Source organism: Ambystoma mexicanum, chromosome 6q (genome assembly GCF_040938575.1).
Source record: "Ambystoma mexicanum isolate Mex_15411 chromosome 6q, UKY_AmexF1_1, whole genome shotgun sequence".
Taxonomy (NCBI): domain Eukaryota; kingdom Metazoa; phylum Chordata; class Amphibia; order Caudata; family Ambystomatidae; genus Ambystoma; species Ambystoma mexicanum.
This window is the reverse complement of record NC_090937.1, coordinates 56284452-56307578: the sequence shown is the minus strand read 5'-3', so window position 1 is coordinate 56307578 and position 23127 is coordinate 56284452.

Here is a 23127-nt window from a genome sequence, read left to right as displayed (position 1 = left end):
TAATTTCTAGTTAAGGAGTCCAACCTCAGCTTGAGGGATGGTCAGTTTCAATGGGGGCGAACCTTCTTTGAAGATGTCATATAGAATCCTAATAAGAATTCACTACATTGTTTACTTCCGTTTTTTTCATTTGCTTCTGGGTGCAGTAGATTGCTTACTTTAATCATTTAAGGCTCCGCTGGAGGGAGGCATGTCTTTTTTAAACCCTCTATGACTCATGTCACAACATAGAAGAATAAAAGAAAGCCTATTTCTATCACTAACAGGGAATCGAAAAAAACGCCATGCCACACTGATCAGTCTTGATAAAAAATATTATTTTATTCTTTGAGGCCAGCCTCGCCCATGGGACTTTTCATCCCCCAAAATGGGCTTGGCTAGGCTCTTGATTACCACTACCATTTCTGATTGGATTCTAGATGCTTACGTGGCCTATGAAAGTCTATGGGTCAGCGTGAATTTTAGACATATCTTAAAAAAAAACACGCTGATCACTTTTGGAAGTGTCCACACGCATTACATGTGGTATGGCACTTTTGTGCATGTCTGGATAAAACAAAGGGCGGCTGTTTTTTCAATAGTACGTGAAAGACACCTGCTGCTCCCAGATTAAAAAATGCATGCACAAAAAAAACTCAAGTTTAAGCAGAAATAGACTTTGCTCACCTTGCTTGAAAGAAGTACGGTAGAATTAATGCTAATTGATTTTTATCACTGAAGCAACCACTCACAAGACACTATATTGCTCATTGACTCGGAGATCTCATGATAAATCCTCTATTCTCTTAAGTACAAATTAGTATACAGACCTGTGCATATCTTATGGAAATGTCCTTAACAGGGAGCTTCGTTGCTTAACTTACTGACCTCACCAAAGTCATTTAAAATACCCTGGCAATAATCTCACAGGTGCGTTGGCTAAATCTCCAGGAGCAGGCGTTATTACTGACCCTGAAATGCCCGCCGACTTCACTGGGCTCTAGTTTCTCTGCATAAAGGAGATAGAAAAACAAATTAGCTTTAAGTCCTTTTACACTTCGCTGCATTTAGAAACCAATTATGAAACAAAATGACATTACAAATGTAGGCACTTAGATGCAATGGTATTGGCTCAAAGCAAACACATACGGTTGCCAACAAGCATAACTATATGCATGGCTGGGTTATACAAAAAAATACTCTTTCCACTTAAGCCGTGTCCTGGTGGTAATAAGTCATTTCTGGGTGACAAGTAATAGGGTGCCTCTCTGGCAATCAGCCACACACCTGAAAAAAAAAGTGCTCTAGCTGTACGTAATTTCCTTTTTATTCTGTCTGAGGATGAGGCAGCCTCTTTTTCGGTATAAAGCAAGTGGCCTTTCGACCCCAAACGTCAGCTGATTCTGAAACTGCCAACACTCGATATCATCCTATTAGCTCGATCATGATAAGTCAAGAAAGTCAAGGAAACTAACAACGTGAGGTAACGTTATGTCATTTTGTTCTTAATGTAGCCAGACAGAAAAGAGCGGGAACCAGTCCAAAATAAATGGACTGAACAGAACATGTGCAGAGGAAGCGATAGTAGACACGGGAAGTCTCCGCTAGGGCTTGAGATGTGTTAGACTTTGAGTAACGAGGGAGTAGGGTTATGGAACATATACCTGGGACTTAGACATGCTCACAGGTGAACGGACATAAAACATATTATACATTACAAGCCTAGAATTTAGGTTTGTAATGTATATATATATATTTTATGTCTGAACACCTGTGCGCAACTGGCTCATGAGGGTGGTGACAAGTGTTGAGGTGAGCAGGGATTGTTTTGTGGCAAGGGAGGGAAAGGCCCCTTTGCCACTTAGGGAGGATAGCTCAGAGGCAACATGCTCGCCTTGGAAGCAAGACGACGCAGAGAAACGCAGGTTTCGATTTCGATCCCTGATCCGTGCTTAGAAACCTCTGGGTATTAAGTGCGTTATGAATAACCCATTATAATAATAATTTGCTGGACAGAAGTTGTATAGCAGTTTAACAATTCATTTGCAGGGATGGATTTGATGTCGTTGACAGGACATTCAAGTGGAGGGATGCAAATAGTGAGGAAAGAGCAGAAGCAGGAAGTGGTAAAAAGAATACACCAATGGACACGTTAAGGAGAGAGGAGCAACGTACAGTACCAGAGGGAGCGAGTATAGGGAGATGCAGTCTGCAAGGTGGTGGTGGGGACAAGGCTGTGAATGGTTCTGTAAATGAGAATTAGAAATTTAAAGTATGAGAATTGGAAATTTAAAGAGGGAGCGATTTTACATACATCGAGCTAATTTGTAGAGGTGGTGGGAGAGGATTGGGAGAGGATTGAGGTAAGTTGTAGAGGGTGTGAGTAGAAACGTACTGAGGCATTATTGAGAAGCTCTCTGGGAAGGGGTGTGGAAGGCGGAAGTGTTAGAGTTCTTTGAGATGGAAAGCAAACAGTCAGAGAGATAAAGAGTGTAGTGCAAGAAGGCCACAGTGTCAAAGCCTTCAGAGAAGCCAAGTAGGATTAGAACAGAGGAGAGGCAAGTAATACAAATTAAGACATCAGTGCAGTTTCAGTAGAGTGTTTGCTCTGAAAAACGTATTGGAGTGGGTTACATTCATTCTAGCAGTAATCGATTATTCAATTGAAGACTAACTGCCTAAGGTGAGTTGACTTGCAGGAGGGAGGTGGGTCTGTAAAAGGAGAGAGGATAGGTGCGAGTTCCTCGATAGTATGCAGTGCAAAGGGGTTGATAGGAGCACAGGATGCTTTTGCTGAGTTGACAAAATGGGGAAGTTAGATAATGACATGCGAAGAACAGGGATAGGATAGTGAGGAGTGGGTGGAGAATAATAGAAGGTGGAGTTGAAGAAGGAGGAGATGGTTCAGATAGTGGGGTTGACTTTCTGTATGCTTCTGCAGGAGAAGTTGAAGTTAAAGTCACCCCCTGAGGGTGAGGCAGGTGAGGAGTAGCTTAGAGGGTCAAGAGGATTGATTGGAGGGTCATGGAAAGTTTTCTTTGATAATTTGAATGTATAAAGTGCACAATCGGCCCTGGGGCATCGTGGCGCTGTTACAAAAGAGCTTGCTTATTTACAAGGTATAGGAAAACATGACAGAGGTTACTTAGTTACAGTGGTTATAGAAATGATGGCATTACATTGAGACAGATACAGTGGAACAGTTAAACTGACAGTTACAGCATATGTGACTTCAGTACAAAAAAGCACTAGTGCAAGAGCACAGAGATGATATAAGGTCAGTGTAGAAGGAAGATTTGGCAGAGTCAAGAGCAATCATAAGAGCAAAGAGGCAGTCTTTATAAACATTGAGGAGGTTAGGGAAGTGGTTTTGTGCCAGCAGTGTAGCTGGAGATGCGTGGATGTCTGGACTATTTTTGTATGGCTGGGATGATACGTGAATGAGAGCAGGTATGAGATGGATATTGATATTGATATTTTATTTGTATCGCGTTCATACACAAGTGTTTCAGAGCGCGACGAGGCAAGGGAGGGGAACAAGGAAGAACAAAAACAATGATTTTACTAGGCCCAGTGACAATGAGAACACGCAAGTGCAGGGGAGAGGGAAGGGGGAAAAGTGCAGTGGGGAGGGCAAGAGGTGGAAAGTGCTGAGCAAACAAATAAAACAACAGTGGTAGTGCAGCCAGCAAGTGGCAAGTGCTAGGTTTAAGGCACAGGCAGGGGGTGTTTGATAAGTGCAGAAAGGGGGGAGGGCTGTAGGGTTACAGATCCAGACCCAAGTGCAAGGGTTGGCAGGAGGCAGTGTGGGTGAATGGCAGGGTGAGCAAGTACCTGGGCCTAAAATCAGAGGGTAACCAGGTGCACGATGCCGAAGCAGAACAGATCAGCAGGGGAGAGGAGGAGCGAAGACAGAAGCAAGGAGGAAGGTCTTGAGGTGCTTCCGGAACCAGAGATGGTTCTCCTCAAGTTTCAGAGTTGCAGGGAGGCTGTTCCAGAGGCAGGGGCCAGCCGAAGACAGAGATCTACCCCCAGCTTGTTTCTTTAAGAAACAACTGACCCTGAGGGAGTTGGAGGTGGAGGAGCAATGAGCTTGCGAGGGAAGGTATTTACAGAGGGCGAGTTGAAGGTATTTTGGACCCAGGTCCCACCAAAGAAAATTGTGGACAATGCAAAGGGTCTTAAATGTAATCCTTGGAACCACTGGGAGCCAATGAAGAGATTTCAGGGATGGATAGATACAGTTCCATGGCTTGATGCCAAGGACAAGCCCCGCAGTCCTATTCTGGATGAGTTGTAGAGGGCGGAGAGAAGAAGCAGGTAGATTTAGAAAGAGGCAGTTGCAATAATCCAACCTAGAGAGAACCAGGGTTCAAGAGAGAGTGAGCTTCTGCGTAATGGAGAAAGGTAGATAGTGGTAGTCCGCTAGTTCAATGGAGAGAGCAAGAGGCATGGAGATGATTTGGAGGGAGATGTTAACATTTTCCATTTATGAGCTAGCTTTGAATGTTCTGTTGTAATTGCGGGATGAGTGTGGGTGGGTCTGCACTGAGATAGTGAATTGTATGAGTGATTGGTCAGAGGGGAGAGGAAATTAGAGCGGGTGGAGGGGCTGAGAGTGGAGAACAGGAAGATAAGATCAAGGAAGATCATAATATTGGTAGTTGGAAGGTTATGTAGGGCTCTGGGTGAATGATCAGAAAACATGGTGTCAAGTAGTGCTGGATTATCCATTAGGCCAAGTAGCCACCGGCCTATGGGCCCCCACTCCTTTTAGGAGCCCAAGACAAAGGATCAAAATAAAGCAGTGCAGAAAATTAAAAACATAATAGGAGACAATTTGCGAGGGGGAGCCCCGACATTTCAACTGTGTAGGGGCCTCCACAGGGTTTAATCTGGCACTGGCATCAAGTTGTAATTGATGAGACATTGTGATGTTGGACGGTTAAGGTTGTCCATTATAATCACACAGACCTTTGGTGGGGGAGACTCAAGTGGTGGGCCATGGTCAGAAAATAGGATAGGTAACAGGTTTCCATATTTGATGTGCGTAATTAGTGGGGTGTGAGTAAGGAGATGGACAGATATACTTTCAAGGAAGGAGTGGGTAAAGTCAGAGGGTGGGAGGGAGGATTGATTGGTTGCCTGTGCTGAGCCTGAGACCGACACTAAACCTTTATTTGAGTGTCTAGGGGAGTAGAGTTGCCATGTTAAGGGGAGATCTCTAGGTTTTAACGAGTGACACATAAGATAGTTTGGGGTGGTGCGAGTTGACATGGCTACTGATGAAAGAAGTTTTATTGCAGATACATTGGACTTTCTAGAAGCCCAGGGTTAGGCCAATAAGGGGCAGAGAGGGTGAGAGGGAGTTGAGGGGAGATGCTGAGAGATGGCAGATAGAATAAAAATCAGGTTTGAGTGGGTAGTGCATGGCAGAGATGTGTGGCCATGGTGTCATTTATAGAGGGAAGGAAGAGGACATTGAAGAGGGGAGCAGGGGACAGAGCACAGGGCATTCAGGAAACCTGAGTGAAAGGTAAAGAGAAGACATTGAGGAGAAGGAGAATGTTAGGAAGGAGCAATTTGGAAAGAGGAGAATGGGTGGGTGGCAGAGCGATTGAATAGGTCAAAGGAGAGAAGGTGAGTGAGGGTACCCTTAGCGATGGAGTAGTGGGACAGGGAAACAGATAGATTAGATACAGGTTTACTAGGTCAGTAACAATCCGATGATACTTCATGAGTAACACTGTTACAATACAATCAGGATGCACACAAATGCAGTTTCAATGCAATCAGGCTGTGAAGGGCCATAGGCATCCAAAATGCAGTTACAATACATACAGGGAACGCAAGGACATAGACTGGCAAAATGCAATTTTACTAGAATCGGCATAGGTAGTTGACAAAAAAGACATTACAATTACATTAGGTGCCCCCTTCTATTTTTTAAGACTTCTATCAAAATAAGAGGCAGACTGTACGATCATACTCAATAGTGCAAAAAGATGTGGTTTGAACAGAATTCCCTTTCTAAAGAAAAGATAATGTCATAACCAAGTGTCTAGGTCAGTACATGCAAGTATACCTTAAGTTGAAGCAAGATATGCCCTAACTGCAAAACCCACTAGCAGAAAAGCAAGTATAGATTGTATGAAGATAGAATAGGGGAAATACAGAGATATGAGGTGCGGGTGATGAGACCACCAGGCTTTGTTCCCACATCTGCACATATCTCGATGCATGTCATTTCTCAGTTTGAGTGTCAATCAAGAATGTGTACTGTGCTGGAAAGCCTGGAATTGAAAAGTGTATGTACTCCTCTAATATACTGCTGCATTATAAATATTTGGCAGGCATTGCAAGCTGCCATGTTTAAACCAATGTTTTTTGCTTGTGTGAGGCAAGGCTATACACTTTACGGCTCATGTCTTTGCAATGCAGGGTCTTTGATAGCGTGTAGCTATGTACATCTCTCGCTTCTGACTTGTTTCCCTTTTGGAAAGTCAAGCGTGTTTAAGGCTCCCACTTTCCTAGGAAAAGGAGCTTTAGTAGATGGAAGTCCTCATACTGTAAGTGTGCTCACCTCCTCAGACCTTGTGTGGACCTTTGAGGAGTGTATTCAGCTTCACTAGAAGTATCACATTATGGTGTCCGTCCTGTTAACACAATCCTACATGTAAAATCGGAGCTGCTATCATAGAATTGGATAGAGGGGCTTTGTTCCCTGTTTGTTACATTGTTTCAGTATGAGTCCTTGCCCTGTCTGTATCTCTCCTTCCATTCAAATGCATGTGATCCTTTGGGTATATGAGAACAGTTCTTGGATGAAGAGGGGTTCTCACTTGCGACAAAGTCTCATAATGGTGTTGGTTTGTTTTGCTCTGCCATTTGTTTTTTCCTAATACATTGTTCACCAATCTATCTGAAAGTCAATGGTAATTTTTTCCACAATAAATGTAGTGCCTGCAATGTCGGATTCCCGCTGCTCTGCGTCCAGATGCACCACATGATGATCCCTATAAGCCTAGGAGAGATGATCGTTGGAGGCGGAGAGCCAGAGCACCTGGAGACTTGGGGAAGGTGAACAGAGCAGATGCAGGAGAAAGAGCTGACTGGAAATCGTGGGTTTGTGAACAGAGGTAAATGCATCAGTTTATTGTCATGTTTGTATTGTTTTGTCTGAAACGGGTAGGAGTAAATGTTTGTCTCTGGTTAAAGAATTCTGAAGTCTGAAAATATGAAATCTGTTTAGATAATCCAAAAATACAGGAGGGAAGGAATACTGCCTACAGAACTGTTTATCTGAATGAAAAGAAAAATGAAAAGCGTTTGGCCACCGTTAGAATAAAAAATGTAAAAACAGTGCATCTTTGCTTCCTACTGATTTAAGAGGACATGAGACCACTGCATTGGTCGGAGTGGTATAGTACTGATTAGGGATTAGGATGCATCTGTTCTGCATGAGTGTGAAGACAATATTTTGGATGGGAGCCCTATGATTATCTTGTCTTAACCTGTACCTTGACATTTGAACCCCTGTATGTGCAACTCTGTTGTGACCCTGCTTTGTATTTCACACTGTTCTCTGTCATAGTGCAGGAACTATATCAGGATTTGTTTCTGCCGATTATGTGTCTTGTTTGGACTCTTACCTACCCAAGTCTCTAAAACAAGCTGAAATGCCACTCTGCATTGTGGGTAGTGTAATAGGGGATATAGGCTGCAAACCAGCAGTCAACTGAATCAGACCAACACCTGGGGGTGTAACTGAAATTTCTGTATGGGCGGAGGAACAGAGGTCACACAGCGATACTTGAGCCTCTGAACAGAAGTGGCAGAGTGGTCTGGTATGAGCCATACCCATGCCGCCAGCCACAGGACACATTAGCGTCCCTATGCAGACAGAGTTAGGCATTGACCTGGATCCGTAATAAGTCATACCTTGTCTTATTTCTGTGAGAATGGGTTCAGGTCAGTCTAAACAAATGCCACTTCCTCCTCAAGAAAGTCCTGCATACTTTATGTTTACTCACTACTCGCACATATACATAGAATATACATAGAATAGTCACCTGGACATTTTTCTCAGGAAGACACATTTGCCAGATAAGATAACTAACCTTCGTAAGGCAGTAGAAAAGAAAGTGGCATGTAAACACCAACGTCAATGGGCAGTTATTTTGATTGGTATACCAATGCTACTAAGAGACAGACTGAGTCCAAGACCCATGCACTGAAAGACACCCAAGAAAAGCTGCAGGAGTAAGTTAAGTCCCTGAAAACAGTTGCCAATTATAGGGTCGAAAACAAAAGGATCGAATGCCTTTTGATCGACAGTCAAAGGACCGAAAAAAAGGGTCGAATTTTTATTTATTTATTTTTTTACGGGGGTTCCCCCCCCATTTTTACGGGTGGTTCCCGCCCACCCCCCGTTTTCTTTATAAAAAACATTTTTTTCACCAACCCAAACTAAAAAATATATATATAAATACATTAAAAAAAATGCAACCCTTTTTTTTCCGATCCTTTGAGTGTCGATCAAAAGGTCATTCGATCCTTTATTTTCGATCCTTTGACTGAACATGCCTAGAAACTGAGTAATCTAACCTGCAGATACTGGCTCATAAAGTTGGTTGCAAACAATTGTATCCCGTAATCCCCCACTAAAGAAAAAGGAAATTCCCAAAGATAGTCTGGATACTTACAACACTGCCATTTTCGATTTTGCACCTGATCATCCACTGGCTAGCCCAGACTCCACCAAACACCAACCTATTACCAGTCTACTAGAATAAACTCTATGGTCGACCTTTTTACTCCTGAAATACGAGCACAGACCTCCAAACTTTTCTTGCCTTCCTCTGCCACATTTGAAGGGTTCCCGAATTCGACAGCCAGTAGCAGCACTGATGCATTCCTGTCACTGTACATGCCCCCTGGAGCACTACTGATTTGTTTAATATCATTCAGAGATTCCCAAAGATACGAGAAGACGCTGTTGAATTCCAAGAGCTACGGATGATAATACATTGTTATCACCCCAAATGTGTTGACTTGAATCAATTAATTGTTTATTGTTTGTAATTAATTGTAATTGTTTATTAATTGTTGCAAACAATACTGCCCATAGATACATTTACCATGCTAAAAGTGCACGCCAACTGGCCAGATGAAGAGCCTACCACTGCCAGAGATTTCAAAACATTTCTGATAGATTGGTATAATTTATTACTAAAGAGTGTTCTAAAATAAATGCATGCAAGTAAGCGCTGGGTAAAAATCCTGCTGAAAATCTCGAGCACTTGAAACAATCTTTTTAACATATTCTGGAATTGTTGATGCAGCCCTTATAGTACCTCAAGCTGTGTTGGCTCAGTGTGTTATGGATTTGCAACCTGAGATATCAGAAGGAATCAGAGCAGTGTTAAAAGAATGGGAAGGAAAGGGTTTGGTAGAGGTTTTGTTAGCTGCACAACACTTTAATAAAAAGTTTGAAAGACAGAAAGAAACCATTCAATCCAAACTTATGGCATGGCAGATACAGAGTTTACAACCTCTCCAGGAAAGGGGAAGGTTTTGCCCCATACCAGGTGGGTGAGGATGGGGAAGAGGGAGAGGAGCACCCCATTCATATGAACCAGGGAAAGTGCTCAGAGGTATTACACACACATGTACAGTGACCGGTGTAACATTTGTAAAGAGTGTGAACACTGGAAAGCTGAGTGCCCACATCAGCCTCAGTATGAAGGTCCAGGCAGATAAACAACCAGGCCAAGCAGAATGACAGCATCCCACCCTCCACCGCCACAGCTTCAGACCAATGGGTAGGATCGCCAAGGGGCCTCAGAACTTGTTGCACCACTCATATCGATTGATCCTACTTCCCTGTATGTTGATTGAAGTGTCTGAGTTTTCACGAACAAAGCGTTCTGATGAATTTGTTAATGCTTTAGGTATAGGGCACTGGGATACAAACTGTGGGGGCGGGGCCGCGGCCGCATGCCTGGAGGGCCGTGAGAGCCCTGCATGAAATGTAAAAAAACAAGAAAAAAAACATTTTTTTAAAAAACATTTTTTTTAGATCGGAACACATGTGCAGGGGCGGCTCACATGGTCGGGCTGAAGCATGAAACTGTCTCGGGCACCAATGAAAAAGTGGCCTGCAGTTGGAAATGGATATTAATTCCTTTAGTCACAGATTGTTTGAATACTACCCAAGGGGGTGCTTTGTGTTAAAATGTAAGTAAATTGTGATATGTAAAGAATATTTATTCAGCAACAATGGTCAAAATTACTAACTCCATAGTGAAGCAACTCATCAAACTGGCCAGGATTGGCCAAACAGGTGGCCCATTTTGACTGGCCCACACTAGCATTTTGCATTTTTGGTACAGGCATTACCCTATTGCCCTATATGCCAGTCTGAGCCTGGCGGCTCATCCATAATGGTGAGGGGGCACCCACCCAGTGGCCTGTCACCCATTATGGAGGAGCTAAGGAGCCAGCTCAGTGAGACAATGAGCGCTCCATCAGCTGCTTTTTCCAGCTGAGGGAGTATTCCTGGGCTGGCTGAACTGTCAAAGGGAAACACTATTTCCCTTTGAAAGTTCAGTTTAGTTCCCCAGATGCACATGTTCACTGAGCCATGCAAGTGCTGGGGCGTTTTGCTTTGCCAGCGTTGCACAGCTCATTGGAAATGCTGGCTGGGGCACTGCATGTTTGCATGTGCGAGGGGGAGCTCCTGTGCCTCGCACATACGGTCAGAGCAGCCTGGAGCAGGGCGTTTCAGCACCCACACGCAGGCCAATGCAGAAGGTAAGTTTATGTTCAATTTATTTTTATTTAAACATGTGTATGGATGAGTGTATGCTTGTGTTATGAGTGAGTGTATGGTGATGATGCTTGTGTGAATGATACAGTGATTACTGTATAAAAATGTGTGTGTGTGTGTGTGTGTGTGTGTGTTAGTTTGTTTAGGTTCGTTGAGCTGATTTTGGCAAGTGGTGGATAGAGGGGGGAAGGAGGGTTGTACAACAAAGGCATTCTAAAAATGCCTAAATGCCTTTGTTGCATAATCCCCCTACCCACCTGCCAAAATCAGCTCTCCTTCTGGGGTGCTGTGGAGCCCAGGGGACAGGGATGTTATTTTTTTACTGGATTTCTATCAAAGATGTCCAGTCAGAAATACCATGCTTTCCCCCTTGGCACCGTAGCGCCTTGCATACACCCATAATCATGTTGACTGTGTTAGGCCCAGTGGGGACAGTGATGGTATCTTTTTACTGGACATCTATCATAGATGTTCAATGCAAAATGTCTGCTCCCTGGGTCCCCCAGCACCAATTGCAAACTGTATGGCTATTTACCCATTTCTTTTTTTAAAGAATACTCTACAATGCATTTTAACCCATTATTTAAAAAAAGATTCACGGGGGAAAACCCCACAAACCCCCCTGATTGGTTTGGGCTCCCTCACTGCGCTCAGTCACTATGGCATTTTTGGGGGAAATAGTTCTGCCCCTCCACTTAAAAATTCACCAGCACCACTGGCCCTCAGACTGTGTTGGGAACGGGATGGGAGGAGCCCAGCGACGTGGTGGATGCAGGATGAGCAGGAACCATGGGATAATGGTGGGAGCAGTGTGGGGAGAGCCCATGGTGTGTGATGGGGTGGGAAGAGACCAGGGACTGGGTAGCAGTGGGATGAGGGAGCCCAGCGACTGTGATGGGAGCAGGTGGGGGAGCCCAGGGACTATACTGGGGTTGGGTGCGGTAACGGCACGCAATACATACTGTCCATTTAGCATTTTTGGGGGGGCGGACTGCCCAAATTTTGCTCAGGGGGTGGGCCCAGTCCAAAAAAGTTTGAAGACAACTGGTATAGGGGGTATGCCAATACCTCATCCTGTGTCTACTCCACTTATGGTCACCTATGGTCACAATAGGTCCAATTTCTGACCAACATGCATTCTTGCTGAGTCCCTGTTCTCCAGTGAATTTATCTGTATTATGTTTACTCTGTAAGTTAAGCTGTTCCATTTACTGTTCCCCTGATGGTGTATAATTAGACATCCCTGTTCATAGAGCGCATGAGGTGCTGGCAGTATTACAGGCAGTATTAAAGGAGATCACTAATTCGAACCCTGCAGACTGGCCCAACACTTTCTGTTTGTGACTGGAACTGTTGGACAGTGTCCCAGATAAATTATGGTCAATCCATGCACCTGATGCTGGTTATATACTGAGCCAGTCGGAATTACTTTAAATCCTGCTAAGCTCTTGCCATGTGTAACTTAGTATCATATTTCTCAACAGGCTGAACAACGCATTTGTCCTGTGATAGAATCCCTTCACCAACAAACTATTATTGTACCAACTCGTAGCACTTGCAATACTTTGAGTTTGCCCACAAAGAAGTCAGGTAAAGAGGTTTATCTTTTTATTCAGGGCCTTCGTGCAGTTAATACCGCCGTGTTACTGGCTTTTTCTGTTGTACTCAATCCAGTTACCATTTTGTCAAGTATTCCCTACTCAGCCAAATATTTCACTTTTATAAATTTGTGTTCAGCATTTTTATCCATGCATACCTCCTGACAGTCAGAATCTGTTCACATTTACCCATACATCCATGCAATATACGTTCACTAGACTTCCAATGGCATACATAGAATGCCCTACTTTGTTCTCTAAAGACAGATCTTGGCTCAGTTCGGTTCCCAGGAGGGTCGACGCTGGTGGAGTATATAGACAATCTGCTACCTTCCTCACCCTCCTTGGAAGCATGTGAGGAAGATTCTCTTATTGTGTTGAAAGCGCATGCTGTAAGGGGTCACAAGGCATATACATATAAGTTACAGTTGTGTCTGCCCCATGTTGGATACTTGGGTCATGAGATTTCAGCTGGAGAAAGACATTTGTCCCAAGATTGAATTACAGAAATCCAGAAAGTCCCCAAGCCCCAGACCAGAATAAAGATGCAAGGAGTCCTCACAATGGTCAGTTAGTGCAGACCGTGTGTTCCGGGATATATGTCATAGTTAAGGCTCTTCAACCCCTCATGCATGATTCAACCACTGAGCCTCTGCCATGCCCTCAGGAAGTTGAAGATGCCTTTGTCACCATTAAGCAAGCACTCGCAATGGCTCCGGCTTGGAGTCTGCCTTATTATAGTAAGCCCTTGGTGTTCTACTGCAAGTGCAATGGGTTTGCTCAAGGATGTTGACCCACTTACACAGTGATCAGCATTGGCCTGTATCCTATCATAGCATACAGTTAGATCCAGTAGCTGCAGGACTGTTGGGAAGGAAACAATCCTTGCCCTCACCCTTTGCGTCCCTCCAGGTGAATAACATACACAGTAGCAAAGGGGGGAGGCGCAGCCCCCCCACATGCTTATGTCATATACAAACTTATAGCGAACAACACATAGCATATAACCCTAGCCTTGTAGTAAGACACCATTTGAATTAGGCCCAATGCCATTTTTTGCTAGGTCTGAAAATCCATCTCTCTCTCTCTGTAGAAATACAGCTCTCCCATCCCCAGTCCCTCGAACAGCCAGCCCACATCATCGCCACCCCCTGCCAGCTCTGTGCAAGCCCTGTTCTCATGGAAGCCCAGCCATGCCTTGTTACAATCACGCAGTAGCATTTCCTAAAGAATGTACTCTGCAACAATGCGGGCAGAAACGCCATTGTCACATATTTTCAAGCAGCTCCACCTGTACAGTGGGCATACAAAAAAATACAATGGGCAGTGGGTGACAGAGACGAAAGGAGAAGGATTATCACATGCTTGGCCAGAGGGTGGATCCTTTGATAAAGGAATGCTGAAACACCTGTCCACGTTCTTAATAGCTAAATACAAGGGGAAACAGTTGTAGAATAGAAGGGAAATATTAGATTTGTGGCAGATGTTCAAAGAAACTCCGACTACACTTAAGAGGGTCAAAAACTCCAACAATGGTGAGAGGAGAAGGGAAAGACAAGGAAACTGGGGAAACATAACCCAAAAGAATGTATCCTCTACTCACAAAACCAGCAGAAGGGTATTTGAATCCTATGTATGCTCCTGGGGGGAATACACCAGTCACATAGAGCACAGACCCCCCCCTCCTTATGTCCCATCGACTACTACTCCTGCAGGGACATCATTTCAGCACAATGACAGCGGTAGCGGAAGTGACAGCACATGACCCTTGACCCCTGATGACATCACAGGAAGTGATGTCATTTGACCCCACCCAGAAGCGATGGAACATGACCTTTCACCCATTGACAAAAGAGGAAGTGGCATCACATAGCATTGTACACTATGAAAAATATGGTTACGATATCACTATAATGTGATGTACATTTCATTCAAGAATGGATCGCCATATGTATCGTTAAGATCAGTGTGTATAGGCCCATATTACCAAATTACTGTGAATGCAAGCAGACGTCCATGACCAAATGATAATGATGTGTTATTATATAGCACTTACGCTTAAGTGCTTTCATAGAAGAAATATACACCCAATATCACCCAACCTGTGTTGGTACCCATTTATCAACCTCAGAAGGATGAAAGGCTGAGTTGAGGCGTTTAAGAACAGACTAAATCAGTGACTCACCCCCTGAAGTGTGACTGAAATAAACCTTTAATGAGTCTAGCAATTATTGTATAGAATTCCAGAAAGACACATTTTTTGGCATTCCTATTCTTTCTTATTTAGAGTCAGTGCTGAAAGTGTTAGACTTGTGGCACTCCTGTTCTTATTTATCTTCTTTTTTAAGGAGCCTGAACAAGAAAGCCAGCCACTCCAGAAGTAAAGAGCCACATCATGCTGGCCACTGCCCAGGAGCTTGCATTACAAAAAAAATAAAATAATAATATTTCTTTATTAGAGGTCGCAAGGGAGACCACAGAGGTCGCATTTGCGACCTCTGGCGACCCCCAAATGGCGTCCCTGTACTCCTGAAGGTGTATGTGGACAGGATCTAGAGCTGGGATTAGCGTCCACCCGTACAGAACTGGTACGATTACGAGCAGTATGTGATCCAACACGAGAATTAGAGGGGGACCCCCAACCGCCAGAGGGCACCCCACCAATACAGGAAGACAAATGGACATTGCGAGAAATACTCTTTAAGATTGACAGCCCACCCATACTTGTCGTACAAGTCGAACGGGAGGGTGAAACTGATATTGTGGGATATAATACCGTGGCCTCAGTAAGGGAGAGTCATAGAGTGATGTTGACGAATCTGAAGAAGGGGTGGTAGGAGGGGTGCAGCCAGTCCAGTGGGTCATGCCCAGTGCGGGAGATGCCAGGGAAGGGAGGTTAAGGAACAGATTGGGAAGAATGGCACTAGCTAAAAGGAAAGAATCTGGAATGAAGGGTGGAAAAGTAAAATCAAAACTGCAAATGCCCCTCATCCATAAGGGGGGAGGGCGACCCCATTATGTCTCATGGGCTTAAATGGATAAAAAGAATCTCCTCAAGTGTCTCCCCCCCGCTCACTGTGGGAAAATAGATCTATGCATTCGAGAAGAATAGCGCAGGGGTAGACCTTGCTATAGGAGACATTATATGCCTTTTGATGTCTGGAGTAGGTGATCAAGCAGACTCAGTATAGGTGAAGGCAGGTTTCCCGGGAGTGACGATAAGTAATGACACTCATGATGGAGCGTCATTTAATAACGTCTGAGCAAAAGTGTGGAATGCACTGTGGATAACCTTCCCCGGCACCCCCGATTTACACTCTATAATGCAATGCACAATGAGGGAGGGAGAAGATGCTGTGCAGTTCATTCTTCACATGCAGGAGATGTGGCACGCAGAGACGGGCACCGCGTGGGACCAATCCACCTCCCTATTTTACTCTATTACCAAAAGGGGACTATCCAAAGAAGTACAGAAGGCCCTAGATAAGATACTAGGAATTGAAGTGAAGGGGTGGCCAGAAATTCAAAGCATCACAGTGCACCATTGTAAGAGGATCAAAGAAAAAGAAAAGGACATTATTCAAAGGAGGTTAGCTGAAGAAGCAAAACTTTTGCAGACAAAGTTGGTGAAGGTCGCAGCAGTAACAGCCGCACCGCCCACAGATCAATTGGGAGAAGAGGGGTGTGTCTCCATAGCCACACAGGCAAGAATAGCCGCAGTGTGGAAGGATAACGGACAAGCGCAGTGGGAAGCAGATCAACCACAAATGGGACTCCAATGGCAAGGAAGGCCTGCAAGAGGACAAGGTGGGTTCAGCGGACCCAGGGGAGGAGGATATAGGGGCAAGAGGGATATGGAGGGCTAGGCCCCAGAGGATGAAACCAAGGGCAGTGCTGGACATGAGGGAGGTGGGGTCACTTTTCACGAGAGTGCTGCTGCAGACAGGGAGGAAACTACCAATACAACCACCCTTACTGCGCAGCACCTCAATATGCCCCTCCCCAATGTGGCCATCTGCATCCAGTGAGCCCATATGGACTGCCCAAAGGGTTGTATGAGGGGCCCCACAGCACCCACATTGATCATAAACACTGACACCTGGTTATAATGCATATGTCAATCCACCCATATGATGACGGCGCATCAGAATATCCCCTCTCAGCAGGTCAAACAAAACCAAAATCCCTTTGCCACCACTGCGAACGGTGCACCTGCATCTTATCAGGGAACATGTGTACTTAATGAAAGCATCTTTTCCGGCCTGGGGACAGACACCCATCCCGACTAGGACAGCCCACAGAGAGCACTTGAGTGTCCAGTCCTATAAACTACATTGCACCCAGAAGAGGAACCACTGGTGGGGTTAGATATAGGGAACCAACAGTTGACCTTCATGGTGGACTTGGGGCTGGAAAAATCATGTATAAACGAAGGTGATTATCTGTTATCTGGCAAAAATCTCAAAACGCAAAGATTCTCTAGTGCTGTAGTAACGGTTCCTTTTACCGAAGATTTGGATGTCAAAAGAAGAGGTATAACAGTGTGGGCGGCCCCTACTTCATGGCGTACTGAGCAAGCTCAATATGACAATATCATTCACCTGAGCACACGAGAAAGGAATGGAGAGTGCCTTCTGATTTAGTATTCTGACCCGTAGCTGCCCCCGAAATGGCTGCTGGTACAATTTTATCCCTAGATCTTGAAGGGGTGCAAGTGTCTGTTAAAAGGATTGTAGCAATAGGAATGGACACCCATGGATGTGAATGGCGCACAGTATTGTGCATAGACCCAAATATACCATTACGTGAGTTGAGTGATGAGGAGCTGTTCACAGATGACCGCAATGATGGGGAAATTATTTTGGAAATAAGTATTCCTTGTGAAGTGATGGTACATTACAGAAACGTACCCAGCTCCCTTATAGCTATAGTCAGTGCACCACCTTCCTTTTATGACACAGATATGAAACAAGTGCCTCCTAATTTGTGGACCACTAACCCTCACGATACAGGACTATTGAGAGAAGTAACACCTGTGAAAATTACATTAAAACTAGGAGCGATATTTCCTATAGTAAATGAGTACCCCCTGTCCAGAGAGGCAGAGGGAGGAATTCAGGAAACACTTTACGCTCTCTTAGAACAAGGGATAATCATCCCCTCCACCTCCCCATGCAATACAGCCATATATCCGATCAAGAAGGCGATAGCGGGAGCGTGGTGTATGATACAAGCTCTCCGCCCCCTCAATGACATCGTCCAAAAGGAGTTCCCTCTTGTTCCGAATACTTATTCAATTTTGTGCAGCATCCCAAAATCGGCTACCCACTTTACTGTAGTGGATTTGAAAAACACGTTCTTGTCTGTGCCCCTTGATCCCAGCTCCCAATACCTCACAGCTTTCAAACTGGGGGGAGCAGATACAAGCACCTTTGTTTGCCCCAAGGGTATTGTGAGAGCTCCAGCATATTCAATGGGATTCTGCATGAAGATCTCGGCAATATACAGGTTCCCAGCACCATAATTCAGTATGTAGATGATCTCCTAGTTTGCAGTGACAGTGAAGGAAGTTGTAGGAAAGACTCCATCACCCTCCTCCAACTACTAGTACAGAAAGGGTAAAAGGTAGATAAGAAGAAACTACAATTCTGTCTGACAGAGGTCCTGTACTTGGGCCAGTTGATCTCAAAAGATGGCAAAAGAATTATACCTGATAGGGCGGCATCAGTGCATGCCTCGGCCAGACCCTACACTGTAAAAGACATGCACACATTTCTTGGAATATGTAATTACTGCAGGGCCTGGATATTAGATTATGCCGCATACGCCAGGCCCCTGCTAGCAGGTCTTAAGCAAGCACAAAAAGAAAAACACACATAATATGGACAACTGAAATGCAGTCAGCATTTGATAACTTAAAAGAACTGACTTCCACGGCCCCAGTTCTAACAATACATGATTATGAGCATGAATTTGACCTCTCTTCACACTTTAATGGCACCTTGATGACAGCAGTCCTGACACAGAAAACATCCATGGGTCACAAACCACTGGCCTATTACAGTGGCACACTTGATTCGGTAATGCAGGCTCACTTCGCTTGTGAGCAGGCTCTCGCAGCTGCCGCCTTTGCCATTGAAAAAAGTTCCACAATTGTGATGGGGTGCTCTGTCATTCTTTATGTGGAACACTCCATTTTTGCCATACTTGAAAGATCCAAATCCACACTCACAACACAAAGGGCATCAGCGTATGAAATCATATTGTTGAGCCCCAATATCCATGTTGTCAGATGCAAGACCATAAACCCTGCCACATTCCTTACTGAGCCGTGCACTGTTAAAGATATACAGGAGCATGATTGTGCCACCTATGAGGGTGAAAGGGACGACATTCCTAAAGCAAATGAAATTGCACTAGAGGAAGGAGAAGTGTTTTTTTTGATGGTTCAACATCCATTTGTCAAGAAACGGGTGAAAAACATGTAGGAGCAGCAGTAGTAAGATAGGAGGAAGGGGAATATGAAACACTGATTAAAAACGTTTGCCCACACATTTTTCTGCCCAAGCCGCAGGGCTGATGGCAGTAATTGAAGCTCTCCATGCAGCAAAAGGATGTTCCGTAACAATATATTCTGATTCGGCATATGTAACCACCACAGTACATGCCGGTCTGTCCAGATGGAGGAGGAGGAGATTTAGAAGAGCAGACGGGTCCCCAGTGCAACATGCAGATTTTCTAAATAAATTAATTGAAGCATTATCACAACCCTCAGTAGTAGCCATCGTGAAGTGCCAAGCACACACCTATCATTTAGACGAGATCTCTTTGGGAAACGCGGCCGGAGACACAGCAGCAAAAGAGGCATCGTACCTCCCCATCCCAATGAGTGCAGAATACATACTCATCAATAAAACAGAAGAGCAAAAACATGATGGTTATAATGCAATAACTTATTTTTGCATATTATTGGGACATGTGTTTTGTGGGTGCCTTCAGGACTCCCCCCTTGTTTGCGAGCTGTCACCGTTGCCACACTATTGATAGAAAATACTGACTTACTAGTGTAGGAACATCCTGTCATGATTGTGGTTCCTCATGTGTGTGTTGTTATTATTTCTTAAAGGGAAGACACAGCATATGTTGAATTCCTGTCTTACGCGATATGAAACGTTGCTTATTTCTGCGCGATATGAAACGTTGCTTATTTCTGCTGCCAATATAACTTTGGAGCGGTGTTCAGTCCTGAAGCCTGCCTGCTTGTTGCCAACCCTGCAGGATAGGGAACTGCTTGACTGTCAGGTGGTGATAGAAACGCTCATGTCTCAAAATGCTGGTTTGTCAGATGTTCCCCTGTTGAACCCCAATCTGATCCTCTTTGTGGATGAGTTTTGTATCATTGCTCCTGTCTTAGAAGCATATTGTTTACCTATTGCAAAATCAGCACATCACTGAACTCGAGGCTCTCACCCTTGCCTGTGCCTTAGCCCGGGATAGATCGTCTACAATATATACAGACTCCAGGCACACCCACGGGGTGGTTCACAATTTCAGAGTTCTCAGGAAGCAACGTGGGTATTTAATATCCATGGGAACCCCGATAATGAATGGAAAATATGTATCAGCCTTATTGAATGCATTGTTACTCCCTGTAGCTGTAGCTTTCATTAAATGTAAGGGATATGATACCTCTTAGTGATTCACAGCTGAAGGAAAGACATTAGCAGATGGTGCACGTTGTTCGGCACCCTTAAATGGGCCCCTGGCTCCTAATTAATTTCTTGTTTGTGTTGCAGTTCAACGGTCACCAATTGTTTCCCTTTCCATCCTGGTAATCCTTCAAGACCAAGCTGCTGAAGATGAAAAGGTGACCTGGACCCAACAGTATTGTTGATTGGGAGTAGATTCCCTGTGGTTCCCCCGAGACAGCTGCCTGGTGGCACCCAAGGTGCTTCATCCCTATCTAATCCATGAAGCTCACCTCTTAGCCCAGTCTGGTAAAAAAAACTATAATTACTTTATTACAGTGAGATTGAAAGGCCCCAGGTTTAGCTTACATGGCTCAAGGTTATTGTATTGTGTTACATATTTAACACATAATGATGGGACAGCAGTATCTATTAAGCTGTCTGCACGTCCAGTACCAGAAAGTCCTTTCTTACATGTGCAGACAGACTTCATGCAGCTTGCCGCCTGCATGAATTTCGCCTACTACTTGGTTGTGGTGAATGTGTTTTCGGTGTGGGTACAAGCATACCCATGTAAATAGGAAGATGCTGTCTTTCCCAGTGAAAAGATCTTTTTATAAAGATCTTTTCACTAAAAGGTTGCTTTAGAAAGACTGCTCCATGACTGCACGGAGCAGTCTTTCTAAAGTGAACTGTCACATCCCTTCCGCACATAACTACATGCAGTGGCTGACAGGCTCTGCGGGACCAGGAAGCGGAGGGTGAGGAGAACGGGTACATGTGTGAGTGTGTGCACGTGTGTGTGTTGCATGTTTGTGTTTTGGTTTAGGGGTTCAGAGGGGCCTGCGGCTGAAATCCTGCAGGTGAGGGTTGGGGAAGAACAATGGGGCGCTCGGGAGTGAAACCCACCAAATATTTAAAAAAGGGAAAACCACATTTTAAAGGTCTCAAGATAAAAAGACCTTTACAATGACGGTTTTCCGATCAAAAGAAAATCGGTCAAAATAAATCGGTCTTTTTCTCTAGAGACCTTTAAAAAAAGGTCATTTCACATAGAACCAATGCTGTTACAGTGGCAAACAAGTTGTTGGCAGAGTTCATGCCTCGATTTGGATTGCCGCTCAATATAGACAGAGACCGAAGCACTCATTTTACTGTCCAAGTTATCAAAGAAGTGTCAAAAATCAGGGATGCCCAATCAGTCAATTCTGTTAGTTTGGGACTTTTATTTTAGCTGACATAAGTGTTGTCCCTGAAATCTTGATGACCGTCCCTGTTTTGGGCAAGAAACTACTTTTTCGTAAAGGATTTGAAAGACCTCATTGGTAGGATGAGGTCTTATCCTCATTACAATAGTTTAGCTTGTTGGGACAAACCGATGGGTCAGTTGCCTAAATATCTGGATAAATTCCTGCATCCATCATGGAGACTGTAATTTCTTAAGTTTCGACCAAATTTAGTGCCAATTGGGGAAATTCTCTCTGTACGGTTTGGGGAGATTTCAGCCCTCATTGGGTGTGCTCTGTCTAACAACATCGTGCCATTCAGAATAGAGAACACCTGGTTTCTGAATGCACAGCCGTTCAATATACAAGGTGCAGGTTTCTTAGCAGATTGATTCCTAAATCGACCTGGCTGACCACCAAAGGGTTTTGGGATCGGACTGTTAGTGGTCAGGAGGTGTGTTTGAATATTGCATTGTAGACATTTCTGGGTAGCATTGGGATAGTCCCTATTACTGATAAATGATTGAAGAATGATATGATATTGGTGACTCTTTGCTAACTTGTTAAACCTTGTTTCGAGGCCAATGGTTGAGTATTAGTTTTAGGCAGATATGAGCTTCCACTAATTTGCACAAGTTTGCAGGAATTTGCAAAACTCTGCAAGAATTTTGCATGATTTTATATGGATTTTAGATTAATTTTAATCTTTATCTTTACTTATTTGTGTAAGTCTGTGTCATTTTGTCTGATACATATGTGGTTTAGTTTAATTTTAGCTAGTGACATATGTGAATTTTACCAAATCACTATGGGGGTCATTCCAAGGTGGGAGGTAAGGGAAAAACGATGCTGGTAAAGGATTACCGGCATCGCTTACCGCTACGGACTATTCTGATCAACCAGACTGCTATTTACGGCACCGTAAAGTACGATGCCGTGGATAGCGGTCTAGGGTCGCGCGCGTGACACACCATGCCGAAATTAGCGGCAAGCCGTAAACCGGAGCTGATCCCAAATAATGCGGACATGCAAATAACAGCCTCCTGAAGCCCGAAAAGTACCTTACCGGCATGGAGTAAATACTGGCATCTCCGAGAAGGTGTTAAGAACCCTGAGCAGTGTTTCCAAGAGCCACATGTGCACACAATCAGCACAGGTGGAGGCAATGGAGTCTGGCACAGCACAAAAGGAGCACACCCACACACCACACCCCCTCCCACACCAGGATGATACCAATAGTAGCATTACTGGAGCTGGAGGCCCTGCTTGCAAGGCAGCAACAACAACAACAGCAACAACAACAATCACAGCCCCCACCACAGAGGATACACAGGAGGAGAAGGAGGGTGAAACAGGCCCAGCATGCCCCACCAGTGCAGCCACCGTTGCCACGCCAGCAGCCCCCAATCCCTCGCATCAGAGACACCCCCTTCAACCTAACACCAGAGCAGATCCACACCCTGTACCGGCTTGACCGTGACACCATCACCACCATAGTGGACCTGATACATGACGACATAGTGAGCATCATAGAAATACGCACTGCCATCCCCCCTCTACTGAAGGTAGTGTCTGTGCTCCACTTCCTTGCCACAGGCACCTACCAGCACACAGTGGGGCCCATGCATGGCATATCACAACCCTTATTTTCCCGTATACTGAACCAAGTGCTGGATGGCCTCCTCAAGCACACAAAGGACTACATATCCCTACCACGGACTCCCCAGGAGTTATTCGACACAAAAGTTGCCTTCCATGCACTGGCAGGCATGCCAAATTGTATGGGTGCCCTTGACTGCACCCAC